General features: G+C 35.9%; 1 long non-coding RNA gene across 1 annotated transcript; it reads right to left on the bottom strand.

The window, feature by feature from the left end:
• Positions 1-4,151: 4,151 nt before the first annotated feature.
• LOC107745119 (uncharacterized) lies at positions 4,152-4,495 on the bottom strand. The gene is made up of 3 exons (XR_001640569.1): positions 4,484-4,495; positions 4,325-4,366; positions 4,152-4,201 (listed from the first exon to the last, which is right to left on the bottom strand). It is a non-coding gene; the product is annotated as an uncharacterized LOC107745119 (long non-coding RNA).
• Between the last annotated feature and the right edge of the window lie 9,147 nt (positions 4,496-13,642).

Genomic DNA, 13,642 nt, shown 5'->3' with positions numbered 1-13,642 from the left:
TGAGAGTCCAAACAGCTGATAAAAACATCACAATAATCCACAAGTAATCCACAGCACTCCAGTCCATCAGTTAACATCTGGAGAAGACAAAAGCTGAAACTAATCCAGCATTAAGACGTTTTTAACTAAAGTACGAGTCCATAATCCATAACAATGCTTCCTCCAGTGAAAAAGTGTTCTGGTCTGAATCAGGAGAGAAATCTGCACAGATCAAGCACCGTTTACAAGCCAAAACAGCTCTAAAACAAACAGGAGATGGACTTTTTCATAGCTGGAAGTGACGATTTAAAGTTAAAAGCGTCTTAATGCTGGATTTGTTTCAGTTTTTGTCTTCATAAAATGTTAACTGATGGACTGGAGTGCTGTGGATTATTGTGATGTTTTTATCAGCTGTTTGTACTCTCGTTCTGACGGCACCCATTCACATCAATACACTCAAAAAATATTTAGAGTTAAATTTAAGATTTATGTATTTGAATTGCATTTAAATGTTCCATCCATTTGCATAATAAACTTAATATGATGCATATTTGTCAGTCATAAATAAATGAAACTGTCCAGTTTTTTTCCATTTCTGGGTAACACTTTATTTTAAGGTGTCCTTGTTACACACGTTACATATACTTATTATTATAATAACAATTAATTATGCATAATTACATGCAAGTAACCCTAATCCACACCCTAACCTTATAATAAGTACATGTAGTTAATTCATATTACTCAGTATTTAAATGCATAGTTACACTGTAACAAGGACACCCTAAAATAAATGGTAACCGATTTCTGTAATAGTACTAATAAACTGAAAGTTTTAAATACACATAAATCTCATACATTTTAACTAAACTCAGTATTGCTTGTTCCACAGCTAGCCATATTTTAACCGTAAATTAAATTGTTTTCACAATTAACAGATTTATGCTGATTGTAAACAATTTGAATGAATGCTTTTTGAAAATATGATTACTTAAAATAAAATTGTTTTAAAATAAAAAACTGTTTGACTGATAAATATGCATCACATTAAGTTTATTAGTTTGTTAAAACGGTGTAATCTAAATGGAATCTTATTTTCATTTAGTCTAATGGATATTAATTTCAGCTTTCTTGAGCAATTTGTTGTGTATTTGGTGTGAAATGCTTGTCTGAGATGGTTTAACCTGATTTAACTAGTCTCCCAAGTTGTATTTCAGCTGGTTTTTGTCCAAAACACAAACCATCTAGCATTTTTACAGTCTTTTACCGTTAAATTCACGGTAATTTTTTACAGTGTTGGTATATTAACATTATATCAGTTAATGAAATTAGGGTATTAAACTGTACATTTAAGTTAAAACCGTAAAACCTAAAATGTTGCTACCGTTATTTTTTACGGTAAAATTCCGGCAACAACCGCTGCCGTTTTTTTACCGTAAATTTTACGGATTTTTTTTTTACAGTGTGGACTTTAGCATAGTGGCTAGATAAGACCAGCAAACTATGGTAGACCGGTTTAAAGGGATAAAAATGCAAGGGAAGTCAATGGCTACCATCAACTCTTTGGTTCTTCGAAATATCTTCTGTGTTCAACAGAAGAAAGAAACGGGTTTGAAACAAGTGGAGGGTGAGTAGACAATGACAGAATTTTCATTTTTGGGTGAACTGTCCCTTTAAGTTGGGGTTTTCAGCTCACCTGAGTTGTGTGTGTGTGTGTGTGTGTGTGTGTGTTTGTTTGTTTGTTTGAGTTTATCAGTCTCTCATCTACCTCATTCTCTGGCCTACTTCTCCTCTCTTTTCCTCTCTTTCACCCTGATGATGTTTATTCCAGCGTTAAACAGTCCCGGCCTACACACTCCGCTCAGCGTTACGGCATCTGCTAAGCATCCGAAATGCAACTGTGTGTGTGTGTGTTTGCCGGGTGTCATTACACGCTATAATTACACCAGCATCTGTTCACTCACTGCCAGCTGTGGGCTCTTGGGAAGATGTGAACTTGTGTTTGTAGTCACCCTGAGCGCTCAGATCACTCGTAACTCTGAGCGTCTCTCTGGCTGATTCCAGATCACTCAACCTCTGGATCCTTAACAGCGGTTAAATGATTATGCTAATGTGTTTGGATTTTGATGAAGCGTCCTGAGATCATGTCTAGCAGCAGGTTTCCATCAAGTCTGATTCACAGACTCGTGTCGTTCCAATCACAATCATCACGTCGTCACAGATAGAGGCTTTTGCCGTTCGAGGTGTCTGGCTTTAGTTACTCGCGCTCATGTGAGCGTGCCATACACGCAGCGCTTAAACAAAGACATCATTCAGCTCCGGAGATTCCAGACCCTCGTTTTCCACAAACGTGTCCAGGCAGTTTCCCTGCATGCATTTCACACACTATATTGTGTAAGTGCTGGAAAACCAGAGTGAAAACTCTCGCTTACTCATTTATTCTGAATGACATGATGGTTCTTTCTAACATTTCTTGAATATGTCTCTATCTCTCTATCTATCTATCTATCTATCTATCTATCTGTCTGTCTGTCTGTCTGTCTGTCTGTCTCTTTGTCTGTCTCTCTGTCTGTCTCTCTGTCTGTCTCTCTGTCTGTCTCTCTGTCTGTCTCTCTGTCTGTCTCTCTGTCTGTCTCTCTGTCTGTCTCTCTGTCTGTCTCTCTGTCTGTCTCTCTGTCTGTCTCTCTGTCTGTCTCTCTGTCTGTCTCTCTGTCTGTCTCTCTGTCTGTCTCTCTGTCTGTCTCTCTGTCTGTCTCTCTGTCTGTCTCTCTGTCTGTCTCTCTGTCTGTCTCTCTGTCTGTCTCTCTGTCTGTCTCTCTGTCTGTCTCTCTGTCTGTCTCTCTGTCTGTCTCTCTGTCTGTCTCTCTGTCTGTCTCTCTGTCTGTCTCTCTGTCTGTCTCTCTGTCTGTCTCTCTGTCTGTCTCTCTGTCTGTCTCTCTGTCTGTCTCTCTGTCTGTCTCTCTGTCTGTCTCTCTGTCTATCTGTCTGTCTGTCTGTCTATCTATCTGTCTGTCTGTCTGTCTCTTTGTCTGTCTCTCTGTCTGTCTCTCTGTCTATATGTCTGTCTATCTGTCTGTCTGTCTGTCTGTCTGTTTGTGTCAAACGAAACAAGTGATGCTTTTTATGGGTGAGTTACTGAATCATTCATTCAACCGATTCATTCATAAACACAGATTTATTAAGGAACAAAATTGAATGAGTGAGTCATCATTCATTTCTCCGATTCGTTCAGAAACAACACAGAAGTAGTTAATTCTGCTGTTGCTTCATTCGGAACTCCTTTTATTGTAAAAAAAAAAAAAAGTAATGGGCAATACTGTGTCTGAAATGCACATGCATAAAAGCATATTCACAGTTGTGCTGATCATAGGTCAGTTTATATGACGTTTGTTTCTGTGGTTGTCGGTTTAATGAAGGCAATTGCCTTCACACATAGCAAGATTTACAGCATCAGTTCAGATTCACGGGCGGCACATTAGTATTCCTCGTCAGTTCCAGCGATTGTGAGGAGCAGAACTGATCAGATATTGAGCAGCTTTCAGAAACAACAGCTAAAAGCAGTGAACGCGCTCACCTCTGAGGTGAAAATATGCCTCCCGAACCGCTGACTGCGCTGTTTTTGGAACAGGTGTCCAGAAAACCCTCTACAAAATGAAATTCTACAAAGAGGAAATAGTTTATTCATGAGGCCACGCTGGGGCACTGACAATATTTTGACATTCCTTTTCTCTGTGCGGCCAAACTCTGGAATCGCTGACCGCATATACTGTTCCCCTCAGGCTGTTGTTTGGCGTTTTGATGTGAAGTGTGTACGTGATGTGTGTATATTTCTGTCTGCTTCAGTGTGCTGATGTATAGTCCTCTCTTTTTTATTACTTTCTGTCTAGTGAACAGACTCTTTTCTCTGTTTCTGGTTTTGTAAGCATTTTTTCTCCAGCCAATGGGACAGATGCAGTATCACTGTCAAACCAGCGCTGACCACCTGCAATCCTTAAAATCCATAGCAACACCCTAGCAACCACTTTGTTGCTACAACATAGCAACTCCCTAGCAACTACCTGAATGCCTAAACAACCACTTATCTACGTCCTGAAATCCAGTCACAGCACCTTAGCAACTGCATAGCAATCACCCAAAACAACTTAGCAATTGCATAGCAACGCCCTAGCAACCACCTAAATAACTAAACCACATAGCAACTCCCTAGCAACCACCTGAACACCTACAAAACTACATAGCAACTCCCTAGCAACCACCTGAGTAACCAAATCACACATCAACAACCTAGCAACCACCTAGACACCTAATCATTCACATATCAACACCTTAGCAACCACCTGAATACCTAAACAACCACATATCTACACCATAGCAACCACCTGAACACCTAAATAAACACATAGCAACTCCCTAGCAACCGCCCGGACACCTAAACATTCACATAGCAAATCTTTAGCAACCACCCGAACACGTGAGCAACCACATATCAACACCACATGAACACCTAAACAACCCCCTTGCAACCACCTGAGTAACCACATATCAACACCTTAGCAACCACCTGAATACCTAAACAACCACATATCAACACCTTAGCAACCACCTGAATACCTAAACAACCACATATCAACACCTTAGCAACCACCTGAATACCTAAACAACCACATATCAACACCTTAGCAACCACCTGAATACCTAAACAACCACATATCAACACCTTAGCAACCACCTGAATACCTAAACAACCACATATCAACACCATAGCAACCACCTGGACACCTAAACAAACACAAAGCAACTCCCTAGCAACCACCCGGACACCTAAACATCCACATAGTAAGTCTTTAGCTACCACATATCAACACCCTAGCAACCAGCTGAACATATAAATAATCCCATAGCAACTCCCTAGCAACCACCTAAGAGAAGTTCACACTACAATTACAAAGATAGCAAAACGTTATCATTGGAATCACTTTCAGAATCACTTTTTTTTCCAGATGATGAATGATAAAAACATCGACAGCCCATCAGAATCCAGTTTAAAGAGCTTGAGGATTTAAAGTGGCAGACAACAAAACTGCAGCGCATGCTTATAATAGACAGAACGTTATTTGTTAAAGTGAGTTTGTTTCTTGATTCTTGTTTTCAGCTTGTTTTGAACTTTGAGTTTTGAGTTTGAGCAATGTTTGCTTTCATAATCTTTCAGATAAATGCGCCATCTCTGAAACAACTTTCCTTTTCAGATGATGTCACAGGATGCATTTGATGGCAGAAAGAAGCCATGCAACGTAAGGGTGAGTAAATGATATTATACAGTATGCATGAATGCTGAAAACTCTGAAGAAATCTCCATGCAGAATACAATAATTTTTTTTAATTATTGCTAAAATATTCATATAAAAATGATTAACTTAAAATTATATAAAAGTATTTCAATTTACATTTATTCATTTAGCAGACGCTTTTTTCTAAAGTTACTTACAAATAAGGAAAACAAGGGATTATATTATATTATATTAATATATTTTTAAATAATGTAACTCATCACCCCACAAATGAGGAAAACAAGCAATTTATCTTATATATTATATTATATATTATATTATATTATATTATATTATATTTAATAAAATGTATTTTATATTTAATGAAAGTGATATTTATATATAGTCATGTCATTGCATATATATTATATTACTAGATCTTGGTGCCACATTAGCAACAATAGTTCAATTTAATAAAAATATTGTTTAATAATGTCACCTATCACCCCACAAATGAGGAAAACAAGTGATTTATCTTATATATTATATTATATTATATTATATTATTTGATAAAAATGCATTAAATAATATAACTAATAATAAGACTGGAGTAATGATGCTGAAAATTCAGTTTTGATCACAGAAATAAATTACATTTAAATATATATTCACATAGAACAGTTATTTTACATTGCAAAAATATCTCACAAATTTTACTGTATTTTTGATCAAATAAATGCAGCCCTGCTGAGCAGAAGAGACTTCTTTAAAAACATGAAAAAAAATCGTAATTATTCCAAACGTTTTGACCGGTAGTGTAGTGTTGATGAGCTTTTAGAAGATATGCACATTCAAAGTTGGCAAAATTCTGCAAAATCTGATCTAACTGCAGAAAGAGTTGAGATGCAGCCGAGATCTCACGTGTGGTTTTTAGTTTCTATGAGAAATGATTGCCGAGGGTTTTGTGGAGATGCATCCAAACATCCAGTGAGTTCTGGAGCTGAAGCGTTGACACGTGAAAGTGTGATGTTTGTCTTCATCTTGGCCTGCGCTGCTGAATCACGAGCGGCTTGTGTGTTTGTGAGGCAGACCGAGGCTCATTTAATGCGTGTGTGTAACTCTGACAAACACTCAGCCGCTCGTTCGCTGCTGTGAAAAGCAGTAAAGGCGTAAAGAGCCCGTGGATCCGGCTGTCGTTACCTTCCCTTCCAGATCTTCTACGGATGGACTACCAGAGCTCTTTCTTTCTCAGAGGGTCAGCCGTTCTTACTAGAGCTGTGAATGTGATGCATTCATTTAGTGCAGTGAATTATACAGTATATAATATAAATTACGCAATTAATCATGCCCTCTGGTCTGCTATATATTTTTAAATTAATAATAATTTATATTGAGTATAAAGTAATTCAGTAATCATTATCAAATTATTTACTCCTGGTATTCTACATGTTTTATTGAACCTGAAACATTCCTTTAACAGCCTGGATCAACAAAATCTACTCTAATTAGACGCATTCTGTGCCTTGTTAATTTCCCAGAAACTAAACTGACTGAATTCTACATGCTTTTGCATTTATTCTTACTGTGAACATATTCGTTTTTATACAGTCTATGGTTTTCATGCTGCACTGCTGTGAGTTTTATGTTCTAGGATCCCAGCAGAGCTGGACTTCCAGAATTTTCCGGGATTCCTGGATTCTGGAAGGCTGATGCTGGATTCCATCTGTCTGGCAGCGAGCCTCCGGCTTTCATGGATAAGTGGCTCTGGCTGCTATGAAAGACATGTCGAATGAAGTAGAGGAGTGAGAGAGTGTGTGGGCCTGTTCCCAACTCTCTCACACACACACACACACACACTCAGAGTCTCAAGTGTTTCAGATGGAGTCAAGCATGAATGATCACAGTATGTTCAGCACATAAATACAGTACAGAGGGTGCCGCGGGTCTCGGCTCTGGCTTCACTGTGGATAATGTTCAAGCCACATTTTTCTCTTCTTCATTGACTTCTGTTGCTGTGTTTAGCCCTAATATATATTATACATATATTGTAGATTACTATAATATTTTTCCATAATTTTTTTACATTGCATATAATTTAAATTATGTATATAGTGTTTTTTTCCAGGTATTTGTTTTTACATTATATAACATTTGCGTTATTAAGCTTAAAAGCTCGAGGCCTGTGTGCTGGGCACACTCAAATACATCCTGATCGGCTCGGGGCACATTGTAACGTGTGCCAATGTGGGACATTTTATTTTATTATATATACATTTGTATTTTATTTTATATTTTATTTTATTTTTTATATTTTATTTGAATTAAATTTTTTTAAAATAACATTCAGATACAGGGTTATTACAGTCAACTAAAACTAAAACCATAAAAATAACATATTTGTTAATTGAAATAAAATACTATATATAAAAAACTAATTTTATTTCAGCTAATTGCCAAAGCAACATTTCTCATTTTCAGTTATTTTAACTTGAATTACTACAATAACTAAATAAACAAAAACTAATAAATAAAAATAAAAGAACATAAAAAAAAAAAAAACTATGCCTATGAAAATGACAAAAAAAAAATTACTAAATGAAAATGTTATTTCTGAATATTCTCTGAAATGTTTTTAAAATGTTTTTCTCGGTTATGCAAACGTTAAGGGAACGTTCAATTTGATAGTTTTGCAAACATTACGTGAATGTTATTTTTGAATTAACGTTCTGAAACTAGAGGAAACATTTAAAAAATGTTAGACGAATGTCCAACTAAAATGCTCCAAAGTAACAGGATATTCAAGAATCTGTAGCGTAAGAATTTATTTCAATTGAAAAGTCGGCGCTTCAAACCATTATTTACATTTAAAGCTTCAAACTTTATCATATCTAGCTTTTTTTTTTTTTTTTTTTTTTTTTTTTATTATTTAAATATAAAAAAGAAACACAAAGTTATTATATTTAGCAAAAACTAAAACTATAAAAAATAAAATTTTTGTTAATTGAAATAAATGTTAACTGTTAACTAATAAATAAAAAAAAGAATGTTATTCTATGAATGTTCTGAAGCAAGTAGCTACAAATAATGTCAGACGAACATTCTAAACATTCCATGAATGATGTATAAGTAATGCTTTTGTGCTAATGTTTTGAGAACATTAGTGAAGACCAGATAACTTTAAACTAATACTGATGTTACAGGATGAATGTTTGTGTTTGAGCGGCACACACACACACAGAAGCAATCAGTCTTGTGTGTAATAGTTGAAAGAGCAGGATCTCTGGACACATATTGAATTGATTTTACTCTTCAGATTGGCGCTGCAGTGAAGATTTCATTCAATCTTATGCTTCACGAGGTTAAATCCAAAGGTGTGTGCTTATGCTGTCAATACATAAAGCCTATTGACTTCCTGTAGAAAGCCTGTAGCTGTAATCTATGCCTGCATTAACTTCTGTAGCATGTAAATCAAAAATGATTTAGTTTCTCAATGCATGTTTCTAGACTTATTGGTTTCGGGATTCAAACATTTTTCCGAAAAGTACACGAGTAAATACATCCGATTATTTCACTAAAACGGTTGCAAACACTATTTTCACGTTGACTTAAAATCCAAAAATGCAGTTTATGTTCAATTGGCAATATTTCAAATATACATGCATAGCTCGTTTCACTTCCATCATTTGATGTTTTTCCAAATGTAACTCGTTCAAGAAGAAAATATGTATATTTTATTTATGGGGAATTGATTTGATGCTGAAAAGTAGACACTTCATACCATTATTTGCTTTTAAAACTTTATATCTAGTTTATTATATCTATACATAATTTGTCTCTAATTTGCATAATATAATGTATATAATTTAGATATAATTTGCACAAGAGAAACATGCAGAAACGGGGTTTTAAAACTAAAACCATAAAACTTTTTTGTTAATTTTAACTTTAGGTACTAAAATAACTAAAACTAAATTAATTAAAATTATAAATAAAAAATATAGAAACTATTTTTTTTTTTTAACTATATAGATGTATTTATAAGAATAATTTTAAAAAATGCTAACACACTCACACACACTCTCACACACACTCACACACACACACACAGGAGAAACACAGCCCCCCCATACTATGGAAGTCAATGGGTACCGGCAGCTGTTTGTTTCCCAACATTCTTCAACATATCTTCTTTGGTGTTCAACAGAAGAAAGGGTTAGACATGATTGGTTCTTCAGAAAGTCTTGTTGAGGAGAGTGCTGATGCTTTACTAAGTAATCGGACGCACCATTTTCACCTGCTGAAACATAAAACAGGCTAAAAAAATATCACAGTCTAGCAACCACCAGAACACTCATGCAATCATCTATCAACCACAAAAGCATGCTAAAAACCACTCGGGAAATTATATTCTAGAATATTTTGACACCCATCTCAGGGCATTTTAAAGAGATGGTAGTACTAGCAGTTTTGAAGATGTACTTGCAAAGCTTCTGTTTTAAATTGCTTATGTTTCCTGTAAGATAACCTTTTAAGATGTTCCTCAAAGGATTTTGCATTGCCTCGATATGCTTCCCTCTCTGCAAAAATATTTACAGAGAAATATTTTTTCCAGCGCTGAAAAGACTCTTCTTCCTTCACAGTATGATGCTGGCGGTCCGAGCGATGGGCAGTTGGGTAGTAACTGATAACATGTAATCTGGATTACATAATCAGATTACAAAAATACCTGTAATTAGATCATATGATATGATATAGCACTTTATTGTCAGACGAGTCTGAAATTTTTCTTGCATGACAGTATCTATGTTTACAACAATCAACATCCCTCAAACAACAACATGCACTTCATCCACACAAGAACAAAACATCAAAGAAAACAATTACTTGTATTAGATTATACGTACTTCTAATTAGATTATATTACATTGTAAAATACTCGTAATCAGACTACAGTTACTTTTTATTGATTACATGATATTATATACACAATAGCAATAATCTATTATATACATTCAGAAAGTCTTCCAGTTTTGTTGGCATGCACACAAAAAGGTTTTATTTGTTATTTTTAAATGATTTATTTTAAATTGACACTTTTATGATTTAATATTAGCTTCTCATTAAACTTTTGAACCCCCTGCAGTTCCTTCACAAACCTCAGATTGGGAAACCTTGATGTAAAGTAACTTTTAATGCACTTCATGTTGTTTATAACAACAAATGGAATGTATTTTCTTTCTCTTTTGTGCCGATATGGTATAAGATTATCCTATTCAAATCAATGGGTTAAACAAGGTCAAAATTACGATAATCAAAAAGTAGTCTGATTATATTACCTAAAATGTGTGATGTAATGGATTATGTTACTAAACTACAATTTTTGTCATGTAATTTGGAATCTTCGTCTTTTTGTTTTAATTGCGGTTTGCAAACCAACTTAAAGGTGCATTGCCGCCACCTGCTGGACTGGAGTGTAGACAGGGGAAAAAACCCTGTTAAATTCTCTGTAATTTAGAATCGGTAATCGACTACAATTTTTAAGTTAATATACCCAGGACTGGCCTCCTCAACAATGTGCGATCAAAATGTCTGGGATTGGACTAAGGTTAGAAAAAAAAAACAAAGATGTTTTCACTTCCCGCTGAGAACATTAAAGATGTGGAAATTCAGAGAGTGAGTGAGTGTGTGTGTGTGTGTGTGTGTGTGTGTGTATGTGTGAACGTGAACGAGAGAGACAGAAAGAGCGATAAAGAGAAGCAGGGACTCGATCAGGGATTTCTCGAGTGTTTTGGTTTGAACTCTGCTGAAGGGTTTTTATATTCCGATTGTGGAAAAAGCAGCGAGAAAGCATTTCTGTTTGATGTGCTAATATCAACAGCTTCAAAGGGAAAGTCTCGCTCGCTCCGCGTCTCTCTTATCTCGCTGCTCTTCGCGAAGGGACGCCAGACTTTGGTTGTACCTCTGTCACATCGGGATGTGGAGAGCGCGTGATGAGAATGAAGTAATACTTCACTGAACAACAGAACAGAGCAGAAACATTAGAAACAAACATGCTTCACACAAGTGCACATAAGGCCACAAACACCGTTTCATATCAAGCGTGTTTGTCTTGAGTCACTTTTAGAGTTGTGCAACATTTAGAGTTGGATTAAAAATACCTTTTAAATTCCAACACAGTTCCTGAAATTTAATAGAATTTAAATTGATGCAGCAATCCCAATTTTATACATTTGTTTAAAGTTCATGTTATTAAAATAATAATAATAATAATAACTTTGTATTCCAGGGTGTAAAATCGACTCATTTCAACTTTCTGTGTATTGTGTCCAATTCATTTGAAATTCAACTCAGGAACTCAAAGAGAGAAGTATAGAATATATACACATTTCAAAAGATTGGGGTCAGAAAGGTTTAAAAAAAAAAAAAAAAGAACTTTATACTTTTATTCATCAAGGATGCATTCAATTGATCAAAAGTGACAGTAGAGACATTTATAATGTAAAAAAATTTCAAATAAATGCTGTTCTTTTGAACTTTCTATTCATCAAAGAAACCGGAAAAATAAAATGCATCACAGTTTCCACAAAAATATTGTGCAGCACGACTGTTTTCAACATTGGTAATAATCAGAAATGTTTCTTGAGCAGCAAATCAGCATATTAGAATGATTTCTGAAGATCATGTGACACTGAAGACTGGAGTAATGATGCTGAAAATACAGCTGCGCATCACAGAAATAAATTACAGTTTAACAGATATTCACATAGAAAACAGCTGTTTTAAATTGTAATTATATTTTACCACTTTACAGTTTTTACTGTATTTTGGATCAAATAAATGCAGCCTTGGTGAGGCAGAAGAGACTTCTTTAAAAAAAAAAAAAAAAAAAGATCATACAGACCCCAAACTTTTGAACAGCAGTGTGTATTTTACAATTTACAAATTATATATATAATTTGTGAATATTATATGTAAAAAAGCCACTTAGATTGTCCATCTCATTGAATAACCGTCTTCGTGCTTTGCTCAGATGTGGTGTGGTTGTTTAGGCCTGTGCTTTTTGAGGAGTGTGTGTGTGATTGCTATTCAAGGTTAGTATGTGAACTTTTGAACGTCTGGGGCCTCTGGGTTTTCTGTGATATCTGACAAGCTCTCTTTACTCTGAGGAGAACACACAGCTGGGGAGGACGTGTGTGTGTGTGTGTGTGTGAGAGAGAGTGTGTGTGTGTGTGTGAGCGTGTGTGTGTGTGTGTGAGTGTGAGTGTGTGTGTGTGTGTGAGAGAGAGTGTGTGTGTGTGTGTGAGCGTGTGTGTGTGTGTGTGAGTGTGAGTGTGTGTGTGTGTGTGAGAGAGAGTGTGTGTGTGTGTGTGAGCGTGTGTGTGTGTGTGTGAGTGTGAGTGTGTGTGTGTGTGTGAGAGAGAGTGTGTGTGTGTGTGTGTGTGTGTTAGGCTCATCTCTCTACATGCATTTAATGACTCAAACTGTGTCCAAACCCAAAGACAGCTGCATTGCTGCCCAGTTAGTGAATGACTTGTTCCTCCAAAGGAAACTCTCTCAGACTATCGTCCAACACACCATAATGTCACGTCTAATGATGCAGAACAAATTCAACTGAGCTTTAGACAAAACCAAGCAAACATTTAGTCGCAGTCTCAGCAGAAATGGAATAAAAAATATCTATTTATGTTTTATAGGATATTTATTTAAATATAATATATTTTTTAGAATATTTTGTCTATTTTGATGGCTGTTCCATTAGGTAAGCATTATAATTATGCCTTTTTCTGAGGTAGCATAATGCACACACACAAAAAATGCTGATTAGAGAATCGCATTGCGACCCAAAATCAAATGTGATTAAATTGGCTTCACCCACATTAACACTCTTAATCCATGGTTTCTTTCTTCTTTAACCAATGTCAATGTCTTTTAATATCATAGACTGATGTGGATCTCCAGGTGTGCTGATTTTACACCTGGTCCTCCCTGCTGACAGTGTGTGTGTGTGTGTGTGTGTGCGGTACATGCATCTGTGCAGACGCTGTGTTTTGCAATCCAAGTTTCCCTTATGACGCTTTCTGTCAGGGTGACGACTCGACTCACTACAGGCTTCCTTCAAGCAGATAAGAGGAAAACCGGAACTGATTCTGGATCAGGTTTTGATCATTTCTTGGATGTCTCCCCAAGATTACTGTTATAAACATGAGCCACGTCCAAAAGGTAAAGGGGGAGGTGTTGCTACAAATTTTAACAATATTTTCAGTATTTCTCGGAGCTCTGGTTTCAAGTATAATTTGTTTGAAGTCATGGTGATTCAAATAACATTGTCCAGAGAAACGAGTGTTAATGATAAATCCCCTGTGATGTTTGTACTGGCTACTGTATACAGGCCACC

Source organism: Sinocyclocheilus rhinocerous, unplaced genomic scaffold (genome assembly GCF_001515625.1).
Source record: "Sinocyclocheilus rhinocerous isolate Xijiao unplaced genomic scaffold, SAMN03320098_v1.1 scaffold2966, whole genome shotgun sequence".
Lineage (NCBI taxonomy): Eukaryota > Metazoa > Chordata > Actinopteri > Cypriniformes > Cyprinidae > Sinocyclocheilus > Sinocyclocheilus rhinocerous.
The sequence above is the reverse complement of the archived record's forward strand: the minus strand, read 5'-3'. Positions and strand labels throughout refer to the sequence as shown.